Consider the following 10,304-nt stretch of genomic DNA (forward strand, 5'->3'; position numbering starts at 1 on the left):
TTACATTGCACTAATACACTATATACCACAACACCCAAACGCAATGCACGGATGAGTCTCCGTTATTACAATAATGATGCTGCAATTGCAAAGCTGTTGTAGATATTTAAAGTTTACGTGAAGTGAACTGTCTCACCCTGGAACCAAGGACACGCTGACACTACGCATTCCATTCGCCTTGTTGGGTTTCTCCTGAGCCGTGTGAAAATCAGTTTCACAGTATATCATAATTAACTTGGTGTCTGTAGATCTTTCATATGGATCTGGGAATTATGCTGGCACTGAACATATATGAATTTTCAATACATTTACTTTGCATTTGATTTTATTTGGCAACTGTAGTCATTTAATGGACGAATGAATGACAGAATCCGTTGGTGTTGGTAGCTTACTGTAAAGTCTATGGGAAATTCACTTCTATAACAGAAATCCCATTATACCCAAACTAGCATGACTTTGGGTCAAGCAAGTTAACATTTTAACATTTTATATAGCGCCTTTCAGTCCCTAGACAATATAAAAACTAGTTATACAGCTCATAAATAAAAAATAAATAAATAAATCTTATTAAGAAATACTGCACCCATCAGAGTGAAGTCAGATATTGTCATTTTTATAACGAACAGGCAATAATTAATTGTCAAAACTTTCATATTTGCTTAAATATCTACTGTATTATATTTGTCTCATGTAAAAACATTTGTTTTACATTTCTATAGCACACCACGTGTTGCTCTGGACCAAAAAAAAGCTTAATTTAACAGATGTCAGTATGAGTTGGTGTCTTGTCCATAACTGGGCAAATCATTTGACCTTTTTTTGCTTCCCCAACCATATGTCAAACTGTGTAAATGTGTTTCAACATATACATTAGATTTATATTAGTTTTAATGGTGATATTTGTGGAGTTGACACATTGACTAGCTCAACACATTTTATAGACTGTTGGTTTGTGCAGTCATTGGATAGTCATTAGATAGCTCACAGCTTGACCTCACTCTGAGGGGCAGGAGCAATTTGACAGGATAAGGATGTGAGCTATGCTCATGGTTGGTTACTGGTCAAGAATGAAGGAGTAAGCCTCAGGGACTGTGGCGTCATGTGTATTAGGGAAAAACTTTGAAACTATTGGGGAGAAAAAAACATACCTGCATCTGCTGTATGTGTTATTCTAGGTCCATCGTTGCCTGAAATATAGGATTTGGGTGAGTTTTTAAGAGCATTTATGAATCGAAAGTATATATAAGTGATTGTTGAGTTTCTTTTCAGTGATTTATTCAAATAGCCTACATATGGAATAAAGCTTCTGACATATTATTATTGTTCAAAGTTTATCAAGGGCAGCATCACAAGGACTTTTGAAGGCCAAAACTAATCCTTAGATCTGTACCCAACACTACTGTTCCATTATAAATGGTTGTATGTCTATTGGTGGTTATAGTGAAACATCATTGAGCAGGACTTTAAATATTTCCAGAGGATTTATTTTACAGTTCCAGGGGAACATTTATTAAAATACTCTACAATGATGTTGTTGGGTGGGATTAGCTGTGATGGAATACTATTCAAGGCAAGAGAGAAGTGTTGTTACTTGAAGGAATTAAGTTTAATTTCTTAAGATCACAGGTTAGATGGTCACAGAACCTCATTTAGTTTTGGAGCCAGAGAACAGTCAGTGGGTACCACTGTAGGATTTCATTAGAAGTCTTTCCTCCAGCACTATCTGCAGAGCAGAAGTACAGTAGTCTCCACCTATAGGAACACCTCCTTAGAGAACACTTTGTCTAAGGAAACACCCTTGTGGTGAAACAGATTTTTTCCCATTGTAAATGCTCCAGCTAAAGCAACAGGAACTTTGCTTAAAATAACACTTCATTGGCACAGATAGCAATTTGTTTGCAATGGATAAATAACTGTTTTGTAACCTGATAACTCATTATTATCAAACTTAAATTTAAATGGTTTATTCAGTCTTTTCAAAAGTGATTTGTCATCTTAATTGGTTTATTAAATCTTTCCAGACCCGCCGTCATATCATTGACTCATTTTGTGATCTAACTTCCACGAGTGTACCTCATCACTACAAAATGGCATGTAAACAAACAATGAAATGCGCTGCTGTTTCTCGTGCTACAAAAAGTTGGAAATTGTTTGAGCTCTTGAAAAACTCCAGAATCAGACACAAGTCGCCAAGCAATTTGGTGTTTCGCATTCTGGTGAGTTGCTTCACCATTATGTTAAATAATGTGCGTGTCTTGTATATTGCTACTGCATTTTTTAACGTGTGTAGGGGTGCTATGTTAATATAGTTTGGCAGTTAGTTTGTTAACATTAGTTTCTCAGTTATTTTCTTATTATAGTTTATTAAAATACACTTGCCTATTGCTTTTATTTTTCTTATTCAGTACATTTCATATCAATCAATCAATATTTATTTATTTATTATAGTGCCCTTCACAATAGAATTGTAACAGAGCTCTTCACAGGGTGATTTTTTTTTTTTTTTTTTTTTTAAACAGTACATTGCCATTTTAGAATAGAATCCAGCAGGCACAAGAAAGAAAAGTCATACATTGATGCATGACAAGTAATAGCCTACATATTTATTTATTTATTGATTCATATTGTGTCTGGTAGCTAACTCTGTCTTAGAGTATAAGAACACTTCACTAGCTTCCAAAGGGGTGTTCTCGTAGCCGGAGACTACTGTACTACTGATACTTTTTTCTTAGTATTCACTTTAGGTTTTTTGGTCATAAATCATTGCACGTCAAGTACAGAGTTCGCTTTAAATTAAGTAACACCATTCTCAACATTACACTAATAAAGTTTTTCTCTTGTAGTACCATGAGCTTGTCATTATAATTTAGCAAAATAATTATTATGTACATAGAAAATAAAAGGAATAATGTGAAAAAAAAAATTGCCCAATAATAATATTCATAGCACATTAACAAGGTCAGATATAGCAGAGTATAGCATACATGTGGAATAAAGCTTCTGACACATTATTATTGTTCAAAGTTTCTCAAGGGCAGCATCACAAGGACTTTTGAAGACCAAAACTAATCCTTGGATCAATAACCAACAAACATCTCTGATATGCCTTTTTCCTGTTGCATGTTTTGAAAGTATACTGACATCTACATTTCTGTTTGCTCCATTCTCTCTCCTGCCACACAGCCAACATGTACTGCTGACCAGCAAGTTAATGCTGATTATTTACAGAATTTCCTGTAATGTCATTAACTCCAACAATGTAGCCAATTTCCTATCTACATACACAAGAAGCAAAGTTCTGCATGTTTTTAATGAATCCAGTCCGTGTAATCCTCTCATTTAGCCATGGTGAACACATTTCTCTGCCCTCAGGATACATCTCTAAGCTGTTTTGCAAAAAGCAACAGTACTGAAATCGTTTCACTAGGAAAATATACCAATCAATGGCGGGGGTGAGACATCATCCTCTATTTACATTGTTATTTTGTGACAGAACAAAGACTCTACGTGTGTGTGTCAGGTGACTGGCAGCCATCTTGGCTCAGGAGTGAAGGAATAGTCTGGAGTCAAGATGGCCACCATTTTCACAGCAACATTGTTTAATGGAGAGAGAGAGAGAGAGAGAGAGAGAGAGAGAGAGAGAGAGAGAGAGAGAGAGAGAGAGAGAGAGAGAGAGAGAGAGACTGTGATAGCCATTGCTTGGGTGCTATTTTGTGTTAGAAGTTTGTGTTTTGTTTTAATCTTTCATTTTTTCCTGTGTTTGTTTTGTTTGTTTTATTTGTTGAATAAAATTGAGCTGAACTGCAGTTACTCTGTCTGGGTCTTTTAATTCAAGGTTGCAGACCAGGCTTGCCCGTGACGGTATGCCCATATTTGTATCTATCTTCCATACCACTCTTTTTCTTTACATGACTTTCTTTATGACACCACTCTGCACATTATTTTTGCCACTTGCATTGTTACGGATAGTAAAATCAAATTATGGCCTTCCAAATGGAGATTAAGCTGCAATTTCTGATACTCTAGATCTCTAAGACACACATCTTAACTGTGTGTTTATAATATATATATATATATATATATATATATATATATATATATATATGTGTGTGTGTGTGTGTGTGTGTGTGTGTGTGTGTGTGTGTGTGTGTGTGTACACCTGTATATGTTTTCAATATGTTTGTTTTTATTGTTTAACATATTAACTTTTTAGCATCAATGCTAAACATTAATTTAAAAATCCATATAAGCTCTAACAAGTTCTTCACAATAAAATTAGATTTTTAGATAACTTTAATGCCATCTGGTGGTATTTATTATCATTTCTAACTATGTCTTTTGCAGGAAAATAATACTTTTTGTCTTCAGAGCTGAACAGTTTCAAATTATGTAATGCAACAACTAGATCTTAGGCATGAGGAAACTATTTATACAACTAGAAACTCATTGAGAAAAATAACACATTTACCCTTCAACAAACAAATATGTTTGCCAAACTGCCTGACAGTCAGGTGTGTAAGGGGTAGAAAGAAAGTGGAGACTGGGGTGGGTAGCACACAACATGCATTCGTTATAAGTTTGACATTTTTAAAAGCAGGTTGACTACTTATTTTCACTCCAGTCATTCTTTCTAAAATATATGAAGCAAATTATTCTCCAGTTTCAGACGAGCAAAGCGGGTAACAATAAAGTTTTGAAGATGTAACTCCTGCAAGTAAAATGCTACATGCATTTAATGAAGTTTAACATAAACAGATAAACTTAAGTAGAAAAAAAGTTTCAGCTAATCTGTAGTGCACCAAGAGCAACTTTCCCCATCATGGCTGGGGGCAAACAAGCTCTTCTATGAAGAAAATGTATAATTGTCACACATATAATGAAATCCTGATTTATCAGTCTTGCGTAAGGCACTTGTATGTACGTTTATAAGTAATAATTGTTAATAAATCTCAACGTCACTAAAGTTGTTTGCACATGGAAATTTGTATTTAAAACACACCTATGTAGCCATATATGGTAAATGTAGCCATCTGTAACCGATCAGTTTTCTAGGCCAGTGCCGACACTACTGTTTTGGAGAATAAATTATTTGTTTTCCATCTGACCATTTAGCCACAACATTAAATAGATGGAGACGGGCCTCAGATATAACTTGGACATTCATTGAATGGTACTGTTTTCTGTTCACAAAATATAATTCATTCACTTTTGGTGCTTTAACTAGGAGTGCCTTTGGAAAGCGGTATTTTGTTGAAAAGTTGTTCTGCTGAGAATAAGTTATATCACAATACCATCATTCTAACACAAGGAAATGGTTGCCCGCATGGTCCACAGTGTGCATGAGTTTGCATACATTCTCACATAAACGTCTGTGTTGAAAAATCACGGTCTTTTTGTTCAAATGTGCGCACGCACAAATGATAAATATGGCCTCTGAGCTTAGTATTGGTCAAGGTTAACTGTATCAGCTCCTTTAAAAATTTTAAAGACTCCAATCATGTCCCCCCTAATTATTTTTTTATTATTATTCAGATCTTTCAGCTTATCTTCATAGATCAACTTTTTTGATTTTTTAGATTTCCTGGATGATTGAAAGCTTGTCGACCATTCCCCCAAGCTTTATGTCATCTGTAAATTTGACAAGTTTACTAATTATTCCCCGATGTAAGTCATTGATGGACAACAGGTGTCCAACACATAACTCTGCAGCACCCCACTGAGTATATTTCCCCAGCTAAAGGTTTCCCCTTTTTACTAGTGAAATGTTTCCTATGTTTTAACCAGTTATTTACTTCCTTGTATTCCCACGGATTGCAATGTTACGATTATTCTTTCATGAGGCACTTTGTCAAAGGCTTTTTGAAAGTCCACGTGTAGGAAAGACTCTAAGACTTATTGTTATTGAGGTTCTCTATTATCACTATTTTCAAAGTATCAAATTATCTAGCTATACAATATCTTTCTGTGCATTGGTTTTAAGAGAAGCTGTCAGGTGGCAAGACAACCCTGTACAAATACATTTTCTTTGCACACAAATGCAGCTACATTTTTGTGAACTAAAATAACAGAGGCATTACAACAACAAAAGCTCACACATCATTGCCATGAGAGGCTACATTTTTCCAAATCATCCAAAATTAATTACATTCTATCCAGTACTCAATACTTCTTGCATTGCTGTTAGCGACGGTAATTGCGTTCCAATTTTTTCTGAGGATCTGTCATCTCACAACTGGATACAGCCGTCTGTGCTTAATGAACAATAACCCAATGACAATTCCAACACTGAAGACTGATGTGTCAATATTTAGAATTTTTTAGATTTGGCACACTTTCCTGGTGTTTCTTTATATCTATGCGACACAGTCGTATGATGGCCATTATTTTTCCCCACAACATTTACGTAGTAGACGTGTGATTCAGACACTAGACTTTTTTTAATGAATGAACATTGTGTGGTATATATGTCTGACAATTCAGCCAAACTCTTTCAGATGGAGTAGAGTCTGATATTTGTTGTTTGATTTGTGACTACTATTATTTAGTAACTGATAAGCAACCAAGTAAACGTGAGATTGATAATGAAAGCAAGGCGACATTTGTGCGACAGTTTCAGTTTCTAAAATGGTTACTATGCAACCCAGCTCAGAGATTTTAGTATGTCAATGCCACAATAAACTGTCATATACAATATTAAGAACCATTAATTCATTTAAAAAAAAAACAAAAAAAAAAACACACTTGGTATTAAAATAACATTTCAGAAATGTTCAGGGAGTATCCATCATTTATGTATTTATTTATTTAATGAAAATGGTAGTACCACTTCAACGTAGCGGTGTAGCAGAACCTCCAAAATAGTAGCTGCTATGGCCAAGTGGTGGCACTGGCATTTCTGCATTATGATTCAGGGTAATATCCATAACAAACAAAAATGTGCATATACTTAATATACTGTACATATGTATATAGAGAGAGATATGTTAAGTACATGCCAGTAGAAATCCACAGTGTTTGGTTTTTCTGCTAGTATCAATAATTCATATAGCAATATTATTAACCAAAGGACTGACATAACTATACAATTATAGGTAATGTGACATATTTTAAGTATCAATCTATGTTAAACGTAAGGATTTTTATTAAACATTCCGTGTTGCCAGGACACTGTTTCTTTGCAGACATCTGCTTACGTCAGATCCATCACTACATGATTCACATTCATAAGAGGTGTCTGAAACTAATAAAATGAGTCTACTCTCACTTTCACTGTTACTGTCAGCCATACTGAAGGATGCAGATAGCTTGAGGGTATCTCCCCCTGTGACATCACAGTCTCTTGGCCCCAAACCAGCAAATGGAGAATGCCCTCTGTGTATTTCCGGTTGTTATTTGATTAATTGTAGCATGATTAAACATAATTTGGTAAAATGTGATTATATGTTCAAGTGAGACCTGTTAATATTGTTTATGTTTTTGGTAAAAGATACATTCCATTTCATAGACTATTTAAAAGTGTCTTTTAAATCCCTAATAAAAAAAAAAAAAAAAAAAACTAATTAAAGAGGAAGTTCTGATCATGTTTCAGATTTTGTTGCCCTGGTCCCCCATTCTTTTTGCTTTGCATTTCATTATGGAAAGGGGGGGTTGACAATATTGCCTTTACGATATTTTTTTGCTAAACTTTTATGGTGGTTATACTTCCCCAAAGGCAGAAATGGTCTAACATATCACCCCCTCCACCCGTGGTCTACTGTTTCTACCTGCCACGTCTCTTTGCACAGTGGCATTTGAGTAGTGAAACTGAAGTCCTCAAAACCTCGAAAACTTCCTTTATCACATTCTCAATCACTAACACAAGACCTTGTATTTTTCACAAAAGTAAAAACAATACTATTTGAAAAAAGTTCCAGAACTGTAAATGACAGAAGGACACAACAGGTACAGTACTGTTTACATCTAAAATTTTATTGCAAAAATCCAGTATTCATAAATTGCAGAAGAGTTAAGCCCCCCCCCCCCCCCCCCCCCCCCCCCCCCTAGGAACTGATAACCACTCATTTTTATATAAAGTAATCCACATTCTTAACACAAAGGAAATACTATACCATAGTTTTACAATTCAATGATCCAAAAAGTTACGCTATGAAAATACATCAATTACTTACGGTACCTATAATATAAATGACCAAAAGACAGTGCAGAATAACACTATTCTTCAAAAGCATAAGGTACAGAAACTTAAAAGAAGAAAAACGGATTTTTTTTTTTTTTTTTCAATACAATTAAACTTTCTACAATTCTGTTTACATGGTAATGCTGAGGATCAAGTATGAGTTCAGTGCCAAAAACATATTTGGCATTTTGGAGATAGGAATTCAGGAGATCCACACTTTCATATTTGTACAGTATATTTGGCTTCTGTCTTCCTCAAGCAAGATTTTGTTTCACCATTACAGTCTTGTCTTCAAGTAAGCTCTTGGAACGAACAAGCACCTCCGTCTATATTCTCTATTATCTGGAAGGATTTTAAAAGCAAATGTTGCTTCTATCCAGTGTTCCTGTAAAGAACAATGTTCCCTGTCCTTGTAATGTAAGCTACAGATAATACATGTGAAAGGCCTCTTCATCATTCAAAGGTATGTGGGAGATTCATGGTTGTAAAGCCCTCCTATTCACAAAGCATTGCACAGTTAACATAACTAGACCTCCCATACTCCTTTGCAGTTGAGAACATTTATTTATTTATTTATTTATTTATTTATTGCTGCCTTGCTGTATATCAGGGACATGCAACACGTTACTCTCAGAGTGAAAAAAAACAGGGAGTTACATGTTTATTTGCGGGTAACCAACTGCTCAACTGGTTTTCTTTGTATGTTTCGTGTCCTGAAGAACACTAATTACATTTTAAATGCAAGAAGAGTACAATAAAACAGGTATTATAAAAGAAAATGCTGGTTGTGATCGAGGTGCACTGCACTACCATGTAGCAACAAGTGATTTGGCTACATGCAAGTAAAACATGACAACATGCTACTTCCATGCTGTAAATGTTTTATTTTCATTTTTCATAAACCCTTAAGGAATGTAAAGGCATCCCTGCAATTTATACAATCACCTCAGCAAATCAAAGCCTCACTGTCCCTCCTATACAAACGGATACAGCTATAGATTCTCTTAACACATCCTTGTCACTGCCTTTACCAATACTCTGCCAACAAGCTAAGCCGGACAGCTGACAGGTAAACTCCATCCAGCAAAGAGATGGAATGAAAAAAAAAAAAAAAAACATTACCAAATGCTTTTTCAGCAAAAATATCTTGTTTCTTTAAAGGTCCCAGAGCTACACAGTCACCAATATAATTTAATGCTACCATTTAAAGGGATAAGGATTGATTTACCTGTGGCTGGTAAGATACAACTTTCTACAGAAACAAAATTTGAAAGCAGAAAAATTCCTATCCTAATATGCTTAAAGACTAAGTAGCAGGGTTCCAAAAAATATAATGTTATATGTCCCACGTGTTACTACAACTGTTTTTACACTTGTAAATTTAAAGTCTTTCTCAAAGGGCTTTTCAGATGACTGCTCTAGTGTACTCTAATTTGAAAAGAGAGTTGTGTCCCCTCTCTGATCCCTACACTCCGACCCCATCAGGATCAGGTCGACTCAATTGACATTTTTAGATCCCTGGAATCTTTTTGCGGTCGGCTTGGGGTTGCGAATGACCCCATCACGATGCAGAAATTTCATTTTTCCTGAAAGAGATCTGAAGAAGAATATCCACGTTTGTACTTTTAAAATGTAAATAAATAAATAAATAAAATTAATAAATAAGTAAAATCGGATGGTTTGATCATTTTATTTAAAAGCATACATCTGCAATGCATTTATTAGGCTACCACAAAGTCCCGTCCCCCCCCAAATAGGAGGACACAATTGGGGCTACCCTGGAGAATAATTCCAACTACTCATTTTTACATGAAAGGATGAAAACTAAATATACAAGGTCTATGGGTAGAATTATACACAGTAGTTGTTTTTTTTAATAGTTTTATATAACATTTATAATGCAGCATTTAAAGTTGTGGATAAACATAGGAAATACTATCCAGTACGCTAACTTTCAATTCTCTTCATACAGGATCATCTTCGGTTTCATACAACACTAGTACATAAATCAATACATAAATAAATCAGTCCATTCATATCAAAGTGAGACTACTTTGAATTACTGTCATGAGTTTGAATTATTCTTAAGGTAGCCCCAAATGTGTAAAACTAGGCTACTGTGGAAATT

The sequence above is a fragment of the Polyodon spathula genome, chromosome 3 (genome assembly GCF_017654505.1).
Source record: "Polyodon spathula isolate WHYD16114869_AA chromosome 3, ASM1765450v1, whole genome shotgun sequence".
NCBI lineage: Eukaryota > Metazoa > Chordata > Actinopteri > Acipenseriformes > Polyodontidae > Polyodon > Polyodon spathula.